The 20,938-nt window shown below is 44.5% G+C and overlaps 1 protein-coding gene and 1 non-coding gene across 3 annotated transcripts in view; both read left to right on the top strand.

Annotated features, from left to right (window-relative positions):
- LOC111080009 (zinc finger protein ush) overlaps window positions 1-20,938 on the top strand; it is a 79,234-nt gene that overhangs the window by 25,829 nt on the left and 32,467 nt on the right. The window lies entirely within an intron of this gene.
- Window positions 20,460-20,531, top strand: Trnae-cuc. Its single transcript has one exon. It is a non-coding gene; the product is annotated as a tRNA-Glu (tRNA).

Raw genomic sequence — 20,938 nt, 5'->3', positions numbered from 1 at the left:
TCACATACACATTCAGTGGCAGAAACATGTGGCAAGGTGAATAAATGTTCTTATATTTGTAACGATAAGTGATCAATAGATGTCTGGAAAATCTGATGTTTCATGCAGTTTGGGATTATTTCAACCAACGTTGTGTTTAACTCCATAAGATTTAACTCTTTTAAGTGATTTTTTTGCTTAGTCTCTGTTTATATTGCCCGATTTGCATTCACTTTTAAGCTGGAATATGCACAATCCCCACAATCTTTGGCCATTTCCATTCCCTGGTCCGCTTTAGCGAGATGTCCCTCTGGTTGATGGTCGCCTTAACTGAACGTTGATTTGCCAATGCGATAATTGGCCAGCATCCCAGCATGCAGCAGCAGTAACAGCAGCAGCACCATCACCACACTCTGTGGTCATCTCTCTCCCATGAGGTGCCCAAGAGGTGCCAGTGCGCCACATGAGTGTGTGTCCCGAGTGTCGTGAGTGTTACGAGTAACTCTATGTGTGTGTGTGTGGGCTGTGTGGCATTCCACACAAGCCAAAGGCGAAAGGTGGAAAGAAAATGCAAATTGCCAGAGAAACAGCAACAGACACACACAGACACACACAGAGAGAAACCAGTTTCCCCTCCCGAGAGTAGTGGAGAAACTTGCTCTGAAACCCCCCCAAAGGACCAGATAGCGTCTCTCTCTCTCTCTCTCTCCTCTCTCTCTCTTCCGCTTCCCGTTGACCAACACTGTCCTCGCCGTCCTGGCCGTAGCTGTAGCTATAGCTATAGCTGTGGTCTCTTGTCTGATCGACGCACTTTACACTATCTGCCACCGACATCTGCCGCGCGCTCTGCACTGCGCTGCGCCGTCTCTGCAACCATTTTGAATCAGACCTCGTGAAGGGAGGGGGGCTTCGCCCCCCGCTCTTGTGGCACCTCTCCATGCTGAGGGCCAGCGCTGATTGGTGGGCTGGCGTTGTCGGGTTGTGTGCCGGTGCCGGTGCTGGTGCTGGTGCGCCGCCCCAATCTGGTTTTACAGCCTCGGCCCACGGGGCCACATCGTTGGCTGCTGCTGGGGGCCTGAATTCCACTTCCACTCGAGTTTTGGGACCGCCTGGGTACGGGTTCGGGCTGTGGCTTTATCTCACTTTTTTTATCGACTGTTCTACGAGTGCTCTGCTCTGCTCTGCTCTATCTCGCTTTCCCACAGGTGAGGCTCTCCCTCTCTCGCTCTTTCCCCCAGAGGTGAGGATCTCCCTCTCTCTTAAGACTCTTCTTAAGTGCTTTCTCTCTCTCTCTCTCTCTCTTGTCGGTTCGATCATCATCATTTTTCGGGGCGACGGCAACGCAGTCTCTGCGGGTCGGCGGCGTCTCGTGAGTCAACAAAATGGTTTTGGAAATGATCAAATTTAATGCCCAAGAATCCATCAAGTGGCGGGCTCGGCCACAATTTCTCCTTATCGATTGTGCATTTAAATTGAAATCGCGACGACATTTCCCCTCCCCAGTGGAGCTGCAGGTTACAAATATTTGCATTTATACAGTCCATTCCTGGTACCTGGTACCTGGTGTACCATATTGCATTTTCGCACTTTTATTTGTTGGCTTTTTCTTCTTCTGCGGCTGCACACGATTGCTGCTGGTTTGGACCTGTAATTGGAGAGGGATGAGGGGTATATTGGGGCTATAGAAGTGGACATGTGCACGTAAGAAACGTGTGAAAGTGATTGCGATAGATATATGTACATATATTGGTGTAAGGTTCCGATTCCAGTACTCCCAAGCGAAAAGAAAAATACTAAGCCATACTGGGAGAGAGAGAGAGACAGTCAGAAAAAAATATGGCTCTGCCGCTCTCTCTTTCCAGTTTATTCTTATTTTCATTTACATATATCTCTGGCTGCATGCAGGGTATTCTCCTTGTCGTGAGCCAAAAGAGCCTGCAGCTCTTTTCTTTTATTTCTTTTTCGTGTTGACAACTCAAATGAAGCTGCCCCTCAGCGCACTCTTTTCCGCTCCCTCCCCTCACCCTCTTGGCTGCCACAAAACTGTTGCGCCTCGCTTTGTTTTTTTCCTTTTTTTTTTTTGCTATTTTTTTTTCCCTATTTTTTGTATTTTTATTTTTAGCATTTTGCAATCGGCAGAATATGTGGGGGCGTGGCTGCTGCTGGGTGCTGGCTGCTGGCTGCTGTTGACGTGTGTTTTTGTTTGTGTGTGTGTTTGCATTGGGATTTGTTTTTGTGTTATGCGCAAATTGAAAACGCTGACAATATTATCAAAGGTTTTTCAGTTTACACATCAGTGGGCTTTATGGCCATGGCAGTGGGTAGGCCCAGTGCCCGGTACCCGTACCATCCCCCCCTATATAACCCGTCGCTGGGTATTTTGAAAAATTATGAATATTCGTTTCTAAATTGCAATTTGATCAACAATTGCCTGCAATTGTTTTGTTGTTTGTAAATTGAATTTCAATAAAATGTGCCACAGATATCATCCATCCAGTAATTACAATCGAACGTAGAGGCTTACACTCCATGATGGGGCAGTGGTAAGGGGTAAGGGGTGTGGGGAGGGGTAGATATCTATGAGCATATGTGCATATGCACCCCCCGCCCCCCCACATTGTGTAATTAGTTGGACCACGTAACGAGCTTCACTCTAGATCTCATTTAATGATTTGTGCACAGCTTCGACTTTGTTTAGCATGAAATGTTGGCTAGTAGCCATCCCCCCACCCCCCACCCCCTCCAGCCATTTATAGCCATCTCTCTCCACCCTCTCTCTACTGTGTGTGCTATCCCCCTATCCCCGATCTCATCAGGTGATTACCAACCTGAACAAAAATGGATAAAAAATAGGCAGTAAAGTGAATTCGGTGAGCGATATTAATGAGCTTAAAAACGGAAAAATATTATTTAATGTTTGTTCTCCATCGGTTACTGCTACTGCTGCTGCCCTGTCCATTTCCGTTTGGTTGTCCGTTTGGTATGTGAATTAACATTATTCAACACGTATTATAAGCTAAATATTTGATTTAAAAAATCGGGGAATATTAATCCAATAATCATATAAACATGTGTGTCGTGTGCTAAGATTATTCTCAGTGTATTTTGGTCAATTGGCATTGTGCATGAACTGACTGCGTGATGGATCTTCGTGATCTGATCCTCTGCTGGTTGTGTTTACTCTTAACTAATCTGGGCTGTCCGTTATTCTTGTAATTTTCCTATTCCTTTGCTCTACTCTACTTAAGAGCGTGATGATATTTTCCATTTCAATTTGCTTGGCTAATATAACCTCACATTATCCCTTTCTAATACTTCAAAACTATCTGCTTAGCATATTGCTCTTCAACGAATATAGCACATATTTGGCCCCCTTTATGGATCCATTTTCCATCTGCCAATGGAGTTTCTTCCTCTATTGATAAACCCATAAAATGTCTAAATATTTTACAAACATTTTTGCCCATGACTTGTTATCAGATTTCAATCCCAAAAAAGCACCAAAAAGCTGCGTTAACGTTAGCAGGGCTGCAGCTTAGCAGCAGCTTCTTGTGCCACAGCGAATTATCAGTTAGTTGCAAGCATTTTGCATCCTACTTTCCGTATCTTCCTTCAGGAAATCACGTTGCACACACACACACACACACACACCCAAAGAGTGGCGTGTAAGGGAGCGCGTGGCATGGCGTATGAGCAATATTACATTACGTATACGCAGCGTTTGCCAACTTTTTGTGGGGGGCTGTGTGGTGGAAAGAACCAAAAACTTTGCAACGTCTTTATAGCGCGAATCTGTGTGTGTGTGTATGTGTGTGCGAGTGCTTTACGTGCCTGTTAATGCAATATTCAAGTGATTGCAGACATTTCCTTAGCCGCCTGCCGCCTGCTGCCTGCTGCCTGCGAAGGAGGAGCGCTCCTTCAGTTTTGCTTACAACTTCTTCAGCTGTCACACGAATGAGCAGCCAGCCGGGGCAGTGGGGGTAGTGGCAGGGGTGGGGCAAACGCTTATCTGCCTCACTCAGTGGCAGTGTGTGCACACAGCCGCCAGACCATGTGCATCTTCCAGCTTCCACTTGCTACACTTCTACCCGAGCTCTGCTCTGCTCTGCTGTAAGTTTTGTTTCCTCTCCCTTTTTATACGAAGCAGCAATCTCTGTGGCACTATCAAGATTCGCATTAAAATGTATCATTTTTGCCTGCCTTGCAACAGCAGCAGCAGCAGCAGCAGCAGCAACAAACATGCCCCATCCTGCTGCCTCTTATACTGATACTGCTCCTCTCTTTCCTGCTGCTGCTGTTGCTGCTGCTGCATGCATCCTCGTCTCTAAAACTTCGTAATCAACTCGTAATGACAATGCATAATAGCTGACTCTCCTGCCTGCATCCTGCCTGCCTGCCCTGCCTGCCCTGCCCTGCCTGCCTGCCTTCTTGTTGTGTGTGTTTAACTGAGTGTGTGCTTGTGTTTGAGCTTTCCTTGAAGAAGGATGCAATCGATACACTTGAAGAAAATTGCGCTGAAAAATGTAAAGCCAATTAAGGATGTTTATCTGGGGGAAAAAATCGTTGATTTAAATGCGAAAAGCGGCCAAGATTTTCCTAAGAAATAAATGGAAATTTTACTGAGTTTTGTGAATCAATATAAAATCATATTATGGCTAAAGTTTCCCTTCAAATAATATAATTTATAATTATAATTTATTCTCTATTATATGCCAAGCTTTTCTTCCCGGGATTTATTGCTGCCATAAAACTTTCAGAATTCTAAAAAAAATGTAGCAAAAATGTTATCTAGTATTTGTATAAAATATGTTTCTCGCTTATCGCCTTTATCTGTGTATTTTCTCAAAAAGTCATTAACTTAACGATCCCTTAAAACATTTTTATTTTTTGCGACTGTCGTACGTGATTTAAGCACGAATCTGCATTACAGATCTCGATTATTCCAGCTCTTGTGGGTTTCCCGACTTTGTAGAACAAGTTCTATCATCATTAAGCCATAACTTTTCCTTTGGTTTCTCTCAGTTATAGTACTCGTTCTCTCTCTCTCTCTCTCCACTCTGCATTCTTATCGCTCGCTTTACGTTTCATAAAATTTTGTTGGCTCTTCGGAAAAGAGAAAAGAGTTTTTTTTGTTGGATTTCTTGGTGTTTGGAAATATTCAACATTTTAGCAGCATTTTTCGAGTCATGAATCATGCGAATGGCTACAGATTCTGATTAAGTTGGCGAGAGTCACTGCCTGAGAAAGTATTAAAATACTTTTGCTTAGTCGGCGTGACTTCTGCCAGGAGTTACGAGGGGGGGGGGGCTTAAAGGAAGTCCCAAGTTGCTCTTAATCTGCCATAGCCCCCCCCGGTACGTAGCACTTCTTAATGATTTATCAGCTGTACGTGGAATTGCCCCCCTTGCAGCTGGGCGCAAAATTCTTCTTATCAGAAGCGCACGAAGCATTTCAGGTGTTCAAAATGCAGGGGAACAGGGGAGAAGGAGAACAAACAACAAAATAACAACCAAAATAAAATAACAATACACGAAGCTCAAATGGAAACTTTGCCAAAGCTCATGCTCGCTCTCTCTCTCTCTCGTGGGCTCCTGTTATGCCGCCCTCTCTCGCTGGACACCTTTTTCGGGGTTATTTCTTTTTTATTTAGGGAAAATAAAACCAGTAAGGGTATTCCCGGAAGGTATTTGTAGTTAGGTTCAGTGATCAATGTTATATATTACATTTTTACGATTAAAAAATCATAATTTTAGGTAATAATTTTTTATTAATTTTTTAAAATATATTAAAAAATACTCATATTTTAATTTTTAATAACTATTTTACTTAAAAATATATTAAAAAAAATAAAACATATTTTTAAATTCAAAATATTTCAAAATTTTTTATAAATAATTTAATTCAGTAACTTATATATACATCCTATTAATATATACCTACATATTTAAATGCAAAATATTTGTTGTTTTTGGGTTTTAGCCCCTGCAGACTTTTCTTAGGGCCAACAGCTGATCCACTAAAATTGCCACTAAAATTGCATGTAAATTCCAAACATATTTCAGGAGTACCCACAATGCTCTCCGTACTCGTATTTGTTGTGGATTTTGGGCCTGCCTCTGCTTCCATCTGCCCCGCTCTCTCTCTCTCTTTCTCCATTTGTGTGGGTGTTTGTTTGTGTTTTTATTTGTATTTTTATTTGTATTTGCATTTGTGTTTGTTCTTGTATTTCTTTTTGTTTTGTTTGTTAATACGTTTTGATTGCCTTCTGCCACTGCCACCGCATGGTGCTCCTGCTGCCTGCTCCTGCTGCTCCTGTCTGGCATGCTCTCTCTCTCTCAGTCACCCCATATCACACTCTTACTCTCTCAAACACTTTTTATGTTGTTGTTCTCGCTGTCTCTCTCTCTTTTGCCGGCTTGTGACGGCTGTCTGTTTGTGTTTTTATTGTGTTTGTTTGGCTGTTATGTTGTTGTTTATCTTTGAGGCTGTTTTTATTTTGCGTACACTTCACACACACACACACACACACACAATACAAATACACAAACAAACAAACAAACACACACAAAACACTCCTTGCTTTCGTTTTTGCTCCTTTTGCATCGTCTTTTTGTTGTTTGCCTTTTTTCGGATTGCTTCGTTTTTGGTTCGCTCTCTCTCTCGCACTCTCTCGCACTCTCTCTTTGTTCTCGTTCTATGCTTCTGGGCGCCTGTTCGATGCCGGTCGCGAAACTCAACAAAAACACAAACAAGGCTAACGGCCGCCACGGCAGAAGGAACCACAGCCAGGTGCTGTCTGCTGTCCACGTTAGCATCCTTGAGCTTAGTGTGAGTGAGAGCGAGCGAGGGAGAGCACAAGAAGAGCCGTTTGGACTGAGTTTAGCCTTGAACTGAACAGAACTTTTGGGGCGGGGAGAGGGACTTCATATGGTGTGTTTGTTATGATTAGCGTTGGTAAAAGAATAATAGTAGAATTTTGGATTAATATTTTGAAGAGAAATGAATACGTTTTTTAATTGAAAATAATATTAAATAATATTTCTGTAAATTCATTGAAGATTCAAAGGAGTCACAATGGAAACTCCGAATAGATTCAATGGCAATTTCAAAGAAAAATTCTTTTAATTTGCTTTAAGAATTTGTAAATATTTTTTGTCTATATTTAAAAAAATTTTTTTTTTATTTAAAAAATCTTTTATTCCTGATGCTCAGTTTTATTACTATTTCCATTTATGTACTTTATGTATTTACTACTCCTTCCCTTTCAATTCCATTCCTATCACTTTCTCTCTCCCTTGTTTATGCACATTTAAGTGCGATTTTAGAGCTGCGATAAGTACAAGAATTATTCAATTTTAATATATTTGGGCAGACATTGAGTAGCTCAGACAGCCCATCCCATCCCATCCCATTCCTCCTGCCTTCTTAATGCTCTCTCAACTTTGGCTGAAACAGCAAAAATATTGTTGTGGCCCCTTGGAGATCCTTGGCCTTCGTTCGTGGGGGTTTTGATTTGTTGTCAGAGCTGAATCGGCAGATTTTGTGCCGCTTTTATGGCGTAATAAGCAGCGCCCTCCCCATAAGCCCTCTCTACTATAATTCTCCTTCTACTATCACTCCTTCTGTTGCTGCTGCTGCTGCTGCTCCTCCTCCTGCACCCTCATTAGCTTCCCTTAAAAGCAAAATTTGTCAACTTTATCTCGCTCTCTTTCCATTCATCTGTCTCTCAATGCCTCTCTAGATTTTCTGCCCCCCCCACGCAACTTTCGTAGTTAATAAACTAAACTATAATTAATTATGATTGCTAGATCTCTGCCCCTTCTCTCTGGCCCTTCTCCCTGCCCCTTCTCTATGCCCCTTCTCTCTCTGCTTCTCCACACTCTGATTCGTTGCTCTAAATGCCACCATTTGTCACCTGCCTTCCCATTCATTCCCCTCCCCCCACAAACCGATGCCCGATTGCTCTTTTGGTCAGCATTTGGTGCGCTTTGCATTTCCATAAATCATTTTAATGAAAATTATTTCTTGCTACACTTCTCCTGTTCCTCTTCTCCTTATTTTTTGATAGCGATAAGAGAAAAGAATGGGCCATGAGAGGTTAGGGTTATGTGGGGGATAAGGGGCAAGACATCAAGACATCTCATCTAAGTGGCGCTCGAGTGGCGCTTGAGGCAGCAACAGCAGCGAGCGAGCGACGGTGGCGGCGGCGTCTTTTGTTTGAGGGAATCCGTTGATGTTGCTGCCACCAGACCCTGGCTGCCCTGCCCTGCCCTGCCCTGCCGCCTGCCTGATGGCGGTGGCGTCTTCATTATCGCAAGCAACGTCGTCGTCGACGACGATGACGACGACGACGGCGGCGGCAGTTGATAAAAAGTCCGTTTTTGTGGCGGTTTGTGGCTCGCCCAGAAACTGGGGCAGGTGTGGCAGAAAGACAGAAGAAGGAATGAATACACGTATCGTATCGTATCGTTGTTTCGTTTGGTTTTGTTTTTTTTTGCCTTTTGTTTCATTCCAGAGACAGCGACACAGAGAGAGAGAGGGAGAGAGAGAGAGAGAGAGAGATATGGTGGGAAAGGTATAGGTAAAAGAGAAACGAATCAATATCGGAACAACTTTTATTCAGTTAGCGATTCATTCATTTCTGTTTTGTTGCTGTCTGCCATACATTCATTTGTATGTAAATATGTATATATTGTATGTAAATATGTATGTATACAATGTATGTATGTATGTATCTGCCAGATGTGCCACAATTGATAAGGCAAAAGAGAGAGTGCGAGAGCGAGAGGGAGAGAGTCACCCAACAATAATTTCAAACATTTCCAAAGCTTCTTCTACTCCCATATGCATTTTCCGTTTGTTTTCTGTTTGTCTAGAAAGCAGTTTCCATATGCACTTTGGATACCACAATATATGGGATAGATGCTATCGAGATATTATGATAATTTGTGAATAACTTGCCAACATTTTTTAATACCCAGCACTAATGCAGAAACGATTTGCTATGGTTACAGAATCTAAAAAAAAATAACAAGGATATTATAAAAATTATATAAAAAAGGCAAATATGTAGTAATATACATTTAAATATATGTATGTAGATAAGACATACATATGTACATACATACATATGTACATATTTGTATTGCAAGATTTGCTGCATGAATGATAGAACTGAAATATTCGTGGGAAGAGAATTTCGGAAAATAATCTTCATAATTATCATGCCCCTAAATCTCATTATTTCGTCGTATGTTTTATTTAGTTCAGAGTAAACAAAAAACTTATGAAATATCTTTATATCTTTATCTTTATATTTTTATTTGTTTCCCCTTAGTTTCTGTTCCATTTCATAAGGAAATACATCAAATGTTGCAGATACATATGCATTTCAGATTTTGCTGTAGATTTTCAAGTAATTATTTCAAGTAAAAGTGCTTTTGATTTTCATAGAATTTCACTGCATGCATGGACATTCAGCGAAGACTAGTTAAAGTTGCATATTTTGCAATTATTTTCTTTCTTGGTAGCAAGGTATCATATATTAAATTAAATATTAAATATATATAATTATATAATTCGATTCCCTATTAATATTTTGGCATATTTCCACCCAAGATTCTCCAACAGCTACAGCCATAAGCCATACAGCCACCTTTTTGGGGGGTATCCATAAGTCGTCTCTTTTCCCCAAAAAATTTCTCTAATGCTTTGTTCTCCGCCTGGCGATTTCTCTGCCGCTTATCGGACGTTAACGAGAACAAACTTTGCTTTGCTTCGAGGTACAAAAAAAAACAAAAAACGAAAAACTAAAGCTGAAAATGAAACCCAAATGGAATCCGAATGGATTTTTGTTTGCTCATCGATTTGTTGCTGACGATGACGAAAGTTTAGTTTTTTTTTCTGTTTTGTTTTTTGGGCTTAGGCACCTGTGTGTGGCATGCCACACACACACACACACCCTCCTGCTGTCTGCCCCTCTCTCTCTCTGGTTTGCTTTTCTGTTTTATGTGATCTTTGCTTGTGATTAATTAAGATTGATTGATAAGGTCTGCCTGCCTGCCTGCCTGCCCCAAATGGTGGCACTGTGTGCGTGCGTGTCTATAAAAAGTTTTCGTTTTTGCCTTTATTGGCAAATATCCTGCTGGTGGCACATAGAACAGGGGGCATGTGGCAGGGGCACAGGGGGAGCGATGCCAACTAAGCGATAACTCGTTTTGGCTTTCCATCGAAAAAGAGAGTGAGTGAGAGAGAGGGGTGGGGTGAGGGGGTAGCGGGAGTTAGAGAGAGATCCTAAACCAGCGATAGCCACCCGATACCCCAGTGCCTGGGCTGCTCCATCCATTCGATAGACAGACGATATATGGTGCTACCTATACAGCCATCGTATACATAGGTGTATAGGTGTGTGTGTGCCGCACGGATGTGCTTGTGTGTGTGTGTGTGTAGTACGGTCATAAACCAGAAGTTTATGACTCTGTTTGCTACTCGCTTGTGCCTCACTCACATTTAGTTATTTAGTCATGGGGCGCCACCAACTGGATTCCCATTAACCATTGGCAGCATCTCTCTCCTCTCCCTCTCACATGCCTCATCAATATTTAGCATCGATACTCAATACCTCTACCCCCCCCCCCCCCAGGAACCGGTTGGAAGGGGGGGGGAAATTTAAATAATATAAATAATAAATATATATGTACATACATACATACATATATATATACATATATAAATATATTTATATATAAATATAATATTATTAAAGGCTGTGAAAGATCTTCCAAGAGTTTTTCTTTCTCTAAACTAAATAAAATATGGGAAGAAATAATTAGATTTAGGGGTATGATTTAGGTGCATGATAATTATGCAGATTCTTTTCCGAAATTCTCTTCCAACGAGTCATTCAGTTCTGTTATTCATGCAGCAAATCTTGCAATCATTTGCTGCCATATTCTGTCGAATCGATTGATGCTTCTTTGCCCAGCATATGTAAATACTGGTCACCAGGAGGGGGGCTGGATGGGACTAGGGCCCCCTGCCTTATCATCAAAGAATCCATCGAGAGCAAAGCAGCCTATCAGCAATTGGCATCGACCACAGCCCCACCACAGCCACAGAGAGCAATGCCAGAGAGTCTCAAAAATAAAACCACAAAAAAAGTGCTCGAAATATCAGCGAGCAGCCGAGCCACGAGTTTATTCTGTATTCTGTATTTGTATTTGTTTTGTTTGATTTTTGGTGATGCAAGCGACTGGCAATCAAAATGTTATCAATCAGTGGCAATCATCATTAAAAGTTGGCAGTGCTGCTGCGGCAAAGGGGCAGTGGCAGCAGGGATACCAAATCGATGGCGATTAGTGGGACACTCTCCGTGTCTCTCTCTCTCTCTCTCTCTTTGTGTGCTGGCTGTCTAATTAGCTACCATTTACCTTCCTGCCTCTGGCTGTAGCTGCTGCCACTTCTTGGGATTCTGCTGCTGCCTCTTCTTCTTGTGTTGATTCTGTTGCAGCTGCAAGTTTTGATAAGGTTCTTGATACATCCCATAAGCTTAGGGTTAAGATAAGGCGCTGCTGCTGCAGAGGGGGGGGGGGCATGGGCTAATCTCCGGCGTATGCTGCACGTGCTCTATCATGCGCTCTGCTTATCCCCCCTCGCTCTATCCCACTCTCTCTCTCTGGAGAGTTATGCCCCCCCGCACCCCACCCTACACTCCACACCGCATTCCGTTTCTCTGGAGAGTTATGCAGAGTTCATATCATTGCAACAAGGGGCAACTAGGCAAGCGAATCGTCGTACTATCAACCCACACGTGTATCAGCTTCTCTCTCTCTCTCTCTCTATTCACCTCTCTCTTTCTCCCTCTCTCCCTCTCTCTCTCTCTGTTTGATTATGTAATCTGGGTCAAGCGAAGTATTTCCCAAGCATCCGAAACGCGCAACGAGACGCGACACGGCGCGCGTGGCAAGAGCAACAAGCAGCAGCAGCAGCCAGCCAGCAGGCAGAGCTTTGCATCTGCCAGATACAAATGTATCTGCGGCAACTGGCAGCCGCCTGCTGGGCTCCTGTTCAGCCACACACAAGGAAACACACACAAACGCCGTTTAACGGAGTGACGGGAAGTGTGTGTGCAGAGAGAGACGGCAATAGGGAGAGACAAAGAGAGACAAAGAGAGAGTGTGAGATAATGAAGGATGTGGAGGAGAGAATGTTGTTGTTGTTGTTGTTGTTGCTCTCTTGTTTTGATAGATAATTTCAATGAATGGCTGGAATAGAAGGGGGACTAGAGGGGGTTGCAGGATGCCAAGGGGATTGGGCAGACCCAAAAAAAAGGGGAAATACATGAGGGAGGTCCTGCAGCGAGTTAATCACTCCTTTTTGGGTTCCATTGGAAGGCTTGAAAGGCAGCTTAGGGAACCACAAAAATGGCAGCAATATTGGCTGCACCCATCCTCATTTTCTATGGAAAAATTCAGCATTGAAAGTGAAGTTTGTGCAGTTCAAACTCCACGAGGGATACTCCCAAATATTGCTCACAAAATTGAAGCCCAATCTGTCAATATTCTGCCCAAAAAAAGGGAGGAGTAAAGGAATCCTTGCTAGCAGAAGTTCAAGAATTTTCGTAGTTTATGGAAGGCTGCTGGATGATGGCTAGGAAAGGGCACACATGAAGTGACTTATCGCTCACAGTTGATAGCCAAAATGCTGCCCCTAGAGGCAGAGAGGAAGCTTCTCCCCTAAAATGTACCCACCCTCTGCTCTGCTCTGCTCTTCTCAGCTCTACCCTCTATCGCACCTGCGAATCTCACTTTCAACCTGCTCCCACACTTTGACTTCCTGTCCCTCTCTCTCTGTTGATTGTGTGTGTTTTGTGTATCGCACACACGCAATGAGAAGGATATCTGGACTGGCCCTGGAGCTGGAGCTGGACCTGCTGCTGCCACCCTGAAAATAGAGCAAGGACTATGGGTGCTGGTTCCTGCTGCTGCTGCTGCTGCTGCTGGCTCCCACTTCCTTCTCTGACTGCTGGCTGCTGCTCTGCTAGTTCCCACTTCCTCCTCTGACTCCGGGCTGCTCCATGCCTCTTATCGCTGCTGCTGCCTCTGCCTCTGCCTCTGCTCCTGTCGCCTGTGCCCCCCTGCTGCTCCTGCTCCTCCTCAGCGAAGAATGGCTTGGCACATTCCACACGGGCGATAAGCAGCACACTACCCTGCCCCTTATGCCCCATGCCCCATGCCCCACTCTCCCCCTTTCACTGCTGCGCCACGTCCATCCATTCAGCCACCGAAAAATGTTTGTTTATCATGGGGCATGCAGCAGGCGGCATTTTCACTTCAGTTAATTAAGTAAAGGCCTTTCCAGGACTAGCCTCAGATGGGAGTAGGGTGGGGTAGGGGCACGGGTAGTGGCAGGGGGTGGGTTGTAGGGAACTGCTGATAACAGGGCCAGGGCCAGGGCCAGGGGGCGTGGCTGGCAAATCAATTGGTAGTTTTCAGAGGCATAAAAGAGTTTCATTCTCTCTGGCTCCCTTTCTCTCTGGGTGAAAGCGAATGATTTCATTTAACAATTTTTTGCATTCATTGAATGCAAAAATGGTGCAACATTTTCCAACACTGAAAAGGCGCTTGCATTATCAGGCATGAGGGGGGTGCGGCAGTGGCAGGGGCAGTGGCAGGGGCGAGGGTTCTGTCCTGTCAACCGGTTGTCATTGTTTTTGCCTCTCGGAATGGATTTCTGCTCCGCTTGGTTCGTTCTACGGGGTTAAAACCTCAATCCGGCATCCATCCTCCATCTCTGGCTCTGGCTGCCCCCCCTCCCCCACTGCTGTATGTGTGTGTGTGTGTGTGCGTGCGGCGATAAGCAACACTCTGCTGCTGCTGCTGCTGCTGCCTTCTGGTGGCATGTCCTGCCACTGTCGTACCGTGCCCCTTGCTTCATATCCTTGCAGGCAGGCAGGCAGGCAGGCGACTGCTCCAGAGCTGGTTGAATGATAAGGCCAGCAGCGACAACGGCAAGTGAAAATATTCCATGAGCCCGCGAGCAGAGAGCAGAAAATGGAATTCCATAACAGAGTGGAAAGCACAAGGGAGGGAGCGGGCAGAGAGATGAGGCGGGGTGTGTGGAACAGGTGATAGCAGCACCTGCTGCTGCTGCTGCCCAGGAACTATAATAGTAGTGCCTGCCGCATGCCTCTCCTGTTGGCCATTTTTGTCGTCTGCATTCAGAGTGAGCTTCGAGCTTCGCCTTGCCTCGCCTCGCCTTGCCTCGCATCGCATCGCGTCGTTTCGCTTATCTCTGCCAGCACTCGTCGCAGGACAAAAACCTCTCACTGCAGCCAAACCCACACACCACCCACCCAACACCCATTTAGGACACTGACAAAAAAGGAGCAAAATCATCTTGATTTTTTACAGATCAATTTTAGTACTGAAATATTTAATATTTAATTATAAACATTTATTGTTGATTGGCATCCATGATTTGCTCTCTGTTTATGGTGGATTTACGATCTATTAAAAGCCCTAAAGTCTCTCTGTGTTCCTGTCCAAATAGAGCGTGTAAACTGATATTTCAAAGACGTTTCTCCTCTATGTTAAATTGATACGGATTCTCACATTCAATCAAGCATCAAAATAATGCTAAGAAATCCAAAACGATTGATTGAATATCGTATATATCTAGTAGGTACATTCAAAAATGTCTGCATGATGATTATGAGCTCAAAATTCGTTTCGTAAAGTTCAATTTTTGTCTATATAAAAATATATTCCATAGCCCACAATCTGCAGGTTTTGTTCAGACTCTCTTCAGACTTCAGACTCAGACTCTCATATTTCTGGTCTCTCTAGCGGTAATCTTTTCTTTGTACATACGAACATATGTATGTATATGAAATGTATATCCCAAACCTGACCAGTGCTACCCTTCTCGGGGTATTCTTTTATTTTTTACTGGTACATGATGTACATTTGTACATCAAGGTAAGCATAGCCCCTCAGGGCTACCATTGAACAGCAGAGAAGTAATACTGACTTCCAGGGCTGCCATTGTTATGCATCCACTCAAGCATTGACCAGCCAGTGTTTACCCACTTCCATTCCTTACATTTATTTCAGTGCAGAAGATGAGTCCTGGTTCCTGCCTCGAATTGTTAATACGGCTACGGCCACACGCTTGTGTGTCCTCTATGCCGTGTGTCTGTCTCTTTTGCTTACTCTCTTTTAGTCTCTTCCTGTCTCTGTATCTGTCTCGCTCTTCCTTTTCGGAGAGTGGTGTGCGGGGGGAGTGCACACTCCATTTAAAATCTTTTTGCTTATCGCCGCTCGCTGCTCGCCTGATTGATGGCCATAGATAAGACGTGGGCCCAGCCCCACTTTTCTGGTGTGGATGGGAAGGGGGGGGTGACGGCTGCTCCTCCTTCTATTGTTGTTGTGTATGTCCTTGCTGGTTGGTAGGGGGCTGGGGGTGGGGGGTCCGGGTCCTGCCTGCCTGCATTGACTGCGCGCGCTGCTCCATTTGGCATTGTTTGGTCCCATTAGCGCCGGGTGTTATCAGTTTTCCCACTCGCTCCTCGGCGAGTTGATTCCTCTTTTTTCTCTCTCTCTCTCTCTCGCACTCTTTGAGTGGGTGGCTGGTGTCCCTCTGCCCCCGTATCGTCCACCCTCCCCCTGAATGGCTGAGTGAGAGTTTTGCGATAAGAATGTAAAATATAAAATATGGCGTTGGGTTGCTCCGTTCCATTGCCCATATCTCTCGCTCTGTTTCGCTTTCGGGAGAGCATTTGAGGAATGTCCTTTTTCGTGGCCAGAGCCAGAGCCAGATCCCCCCGACTCCTCCTCCTGCTGCTGCTGTTCCTCTGGTGGCAATCCTTGCCACCCCGCCTCGGCCTCGGCTGCTGCTGCTGCCACTGCTGCTGCTGTGTTGGTATTTTGTCAATTTAATGGCTCCCGCCCGCTACACTGGGACAAATGCTTTCGGAGACTCTGAAGCCACACACTCGTACACATCTCCCTGTTACCCCCTGACACTCCCTCCCTCTCGCTCTCTCTCTCTCTCTCTGTGAGCATTGCTTATCAGCTGCAGCGTTGTCCTGCGTGCCTCCGCTTCCTCTGGCTGCTGCCGCCGCTACTCTGATTCTGCCTTGCAGTTTGTCATTTGGCTGCAGTTCTGGAGGATTTATCATTGTGGCCCAGTCACAGGACACACACACAGCCACACACAGCAGCAGCAGCAGCAACAGGATAAAGGATAAGCGCCGCCCGCCTCCTTCATGCGTTTTTGGTGCGTGCTTTAATGAACATGACTTTTATTTATGCGATGGACCTTCTCCTCCTCCTCCCCTGCCTGGCTGCTGCTGCTCCTCCTCCTCCCCTGCCTGGCTGCTGCTGCTCCGCCTCCTCCCCTGCTGGCTGCTGTAAGTAATTTGTAATTTACGAAAATTGTTATGATCCTGGGGGAGGGGGAAAGTTGAACCTTGACCCGCTGGAACGGACGAACATTCGCTCTGCCTGGCCCACGACAAATGCCTTTTTTATTCGACCAGAACTTTCTGGGCGATACAGATCTTTAGGATGAGGATGGATGCGTGTGCCCAAGGAGCGCAGGACAATGACAATGATGATGAGGCTGATGATGATGATGACTGGAGAACGAAGGCTCGCTTCGGGGCTAAGCACTTATGACGACGGGGTAGGTGGTGGTGCCACACACACACACACACACATGCGAATATAAACGGTTATGATTTTTATGGTGCGACCCCAAAAACACTTTCGGAGCGTGACTCACTCTGCCGTTGCGCCCGCCTGCTGCAGGGGGCAGGATGGGGCACACAGGAGAGACTGAAACTGAGACTCTGAGACTCGGAGAGAGAAGTGGAACTGGGAAAAGGAATGCCAACTGATAAGAGCCCATACAGAGCAGCGTTTCCGATGATGCCTGATGCCTGATGCCTGCTGCCTTCGCCATCGTCTCCTTGTCTCCCCTGTCGCACGTTGTCATCTATCCACACACACACACACACACACACACACACTGTGGCCCCCCCTGCATATGTGTGGCTTGGCATGGCACAATCGGGAATGAATCAGGCAGGGGCAGGAAGGTTCACTCTCAGATTGAGACAGACATTGTTTGGGCACTCACTGGCAGAAAGGGTACAACAGCTGGGGGCAGAGGTTGGAGCCAGGGAAATTCAATCAAGGCGTAAGCTTTTGCTCTCATTCTCTTAGTTTGATTTTGTGATTTTTGCTGCCTAGAATAATATTAATAGCCATATATATATTTAGCCAACATTTCAGTCCTAAAATTAAGTTGAAGGAGTCTGCTCTAAGATCAGAACTATAGGTAACATAATGCTGAAAAAATTACTGAAAATAATGATATATCTATGTTCTATGATATAATATTTGGTAGAGCAGACGCCACATTGATTCATAAAGATATAGAATAATCCCCACGCTCTCTATCCCTAATAATTTCGTATTCTTTGAGTAGGGAGTAACAAAATTAATATTTGTTATTCGATTTTAATCAAATTCGTCACCCTGATAAATAAGATAATTTATTATCTTTTTCATTCAATAAATTTAATTCTGTCCACTAAAGATCGTTAGGAAGATTTAAAAATTGAGAACATTTGGAAAAATTCGTTTTTTAGATCTTTTATAATCTTTGCAAATCCGTTACAATATCGTTCAAAATTCCAAATCCTTCAGTGAGCATTCCTTAAGACTGTAGTCTCCATTCCTAATCTGTAAGTAAGTGTATTCCCAATTCGTCACATGCTTTGGTATTCCATATCCTCCCACTTCTGATTGCCAATTGAGGCGCTGATCAAGTAGTCAGGCACCCAAAAGAGGTATTCTGATGAGTGTGAGAGAGAGCAGGAATACCGTGCGAGGAAGAGAATGGTAGGAGAAGAGCGGGCGAGAGGCGTGTAAAATATTTTTATTGCACCTTCCTTTTATGATGGCACTTCCGGCTGCGATAGCGGGCGACATCGTCGTCGTCGTCGTCGTCTCGCTGCTCGGTCTCGAGGCCCCCGTTATCCACTCGAGATCTTTTGACGCACTGTGGAAGCCGTTGACAGGCGAACGTCAAAGGACGCAGCGCACATTCTGTGGGCAGGACAGAGGACAGGGTACAACGGACAGACACAGATACAGGAGAGCAATTAGCTTTGGCTTTTGCTTTGGCTGTGGCTGTGGCGTGTGCTGTATCTGCATCTCTCTACCTGAGGCACAGCCAGCCCTCCTACGTGGTGCGCGTCCGAGTCCGTCCGAGTCTGTCTCGGTTTTGGTTTCCTTTGCAGTCTCGTCATTTGCTCATTTGATGACTGGCGACTGGCGACTGACTCCCGACCCCGAGCCGAGCCGAGCCGACCCTTCCCTAAAACCGTTTACTGTTTTACAAGCCACTTTTGAGCTCAATTTGCGTACAGGCGACAGGCAGACAGACAGGGTCAGAGTGGTTAGAGGGAGGGAGGCAGGGATTGTCTCAATATCGGTTATAGGATCATTGTCACTTTTGTCAGCCGTCGCGCCCGCGTCATCTCTCTCACATTACGAATGTCGCCAAAGGAAACTCACAGAAAACAAAAAAAAGAACGAACGAACGGGCGCGGGGTTTTTATTATGGCTTGACTTTCGCCTTCTCTGCTCGCTCATTTAAATCCCAGTAAGAGCAGGAGAGAGAGAGAGATAGAGAGAGATCCGAAGTCTGCGTCTCCGCTTTGTGGCTTTTGTTTTTGCTGGGCTGCCTTTAACGACGTCAACTTGACGCCGAACTAATTGATGCGATAACTCGTGTTTATCACTCACTTACGAGTAAGAGAGAGAGAGAGAGAGAGCGAGAGAGCGCCCAAGGCAGCGACAGCGTGGTTAGAGGGCGAGGAGGGAATAGTCCGAAGGGAGTAGAGGGCGCCGTATTCAAAACAGAACCAGGCAGCAGGCAGCCTCATTCTCAGTCTCTCCGTTGTTGTCGATAACGTGGAAATAATTTTGAAAGCGAACGAAACGAAACGAAACCTCCAGCAACTCCTCAACTCAACTCAACTCAACGGACGAATGTACGATACGATACGGTTTCCATTTCCATTCCCATTTCTGTTATCGCTACTCGGTCTGTGCATTTCTGCTGCTGCCTTTATCCAATATTTTAATCTCGCACTTACCAACGGATGACTGAACGAACGAACGAACAAACGGACTGTGGAGGCTCCGTCTACGGCTTCGGCTCCGGCTCTGAGGCGATAAGGAATTTTTACGATGGCCGAAAAGGAGAGCAAGAGCCGCCCCAGAAGGGCAAAAGGGAATGAGTTAGAACGGGGCAGCAGGCAGGCAGGCGGCACACAGGCAGGCAGGGGGGTTGCAAGTGTTGGCACCCGCATAGAGTGGCTGGCCCAGTGGCGGCGGCTTCCTGATGATGCATTAAGCATATTTTATGACCACTTAGCAGAGTCGAATGCCGCGAATGGTGGCACTGGCACCAACAACCAGTAGAAGAGGCCTTCAGAAAGGAGGTCAATAAAACGGGCAAAACCATTGGGTATCCGTATGGGTTTTATAGTAGATCAAATGCTGGGAGAAGTAGAAGAAGCTGCCTCTAGATTAAAGATAGATCTTTGGTAGGATAATCGATGAGTCACTAAAGGTAGGCAGAGTGGAGAGGAAACAGAGAGTGGAGAGGGATTCAGATGATCCCTGAGGAGTATGGGATTATTTTTAGTCATTTGCAGCATGTTTTATGGGAACGAAACTCTTATAAATTTGTGGAACTATCAGGAAACTAATGCTAAACGAAGTTCCAAAAGAGTGATAGAAAAAAGAGACACATTTCCCATTCAATGTTCAATGTGCTGGATTGAAATCAAGTGGGGATGAAAATACAATCTGCATACGAGCATAATTGAATAATTCAAATCAGAAACGCTAAAGATCAAAGACGTATGTCAAATGAGGGATGAAATCAATCTGTCAAAGATTATCCAACATGAGTTGGTTTATCTATCAATTTCATCTCATGCCCAGCATGAGGTTCTCTAAATTAAATGATGCTCCGTCAGCATATGGTAGCTACTCGTATAGAGCGTTTCAAGAACTAAAGGAATATCAGAATTTTTCTGTGATGGACAGATTCGTGGACAAAAGAGACACAAGAGAAACGTATCTGAATTACTGATAATTTTAATCCTAAATTTATCTTGTTATTTGGCTGATTTTTATGGATTTATATCTATTTTAATCCATTAAACATTAAAAAAACACTTCTAAATTTTTAAGAAGCCACTAAAATTTTTATTCAACCTCATGACTTTTTTATATTTTTAATTTCGATTATAGGTTTTAATATGAAATAATATTTATTGATATTAAAACATACACATGTTTGCACAAAACATATTTTTGTTTGTTTTTTTTTTATAAATAAATCCGAATTTCTTCAAGCGGTCTTTCAAGAAATTCGACTGGACATTTATCATCTCCCATATTGTCTAGTGGTTAGGATACCCGGCTCTCACCCGGGAGGCCCGGGTTCAATTCCCGGTATGGGAAACTGTTAAAAGTTTCTTTTTTTTCTTTTTCGTGATCAATGACCAAAGAAAATCTATTTTTAATGTTTCCAAAATAAAACAAACATATAGATATTGACGGCACCTGTGCTAGAAGATATCTAGCTTATATAACAATATCAACATTAATATTAAAAGTGTCAATGTGACTCCCCTTTCTATTTATCCGCTCTTGGAAAGGGTTAATGTTCATTTTACGAATCATCATATGACATTTCATTTTGTCATACTCCTTGTACCCCCTACCCTACCCTGTCCCCTTCCACCCGTCTGTGGCGTCTGTTTGCCAGCGATAATTCCTGCAACCTCAACACTGAGTTGAGCCGCCGCCTGAGCCTGAGCTAGCAGCCGAGAGTTGAGTTCTTAATCGGCATTTTCAGAAATATATTT

This window comes from Drosophila obscura, unplaced genomic scaffold (assembly GCF_018151105.1).
Source record: "Drosophila obscura isolate BZ-5 IFL unplaced genomic scaffold, ASM1815110v1 contig_37, whole genome shotgun sequence".
NCBI classification, from domain to species: domain Eukaryota; kingdom Metazoa; phylum Arthropoda; class Insecta; order Diptera; family Drosophilidae; genus Drosophila; species Drosophila obscura.
Note: the sequence above shows the minus strand (reverse complement) of the source record. Positions and strands in the feature narration are given on the sequence as shown.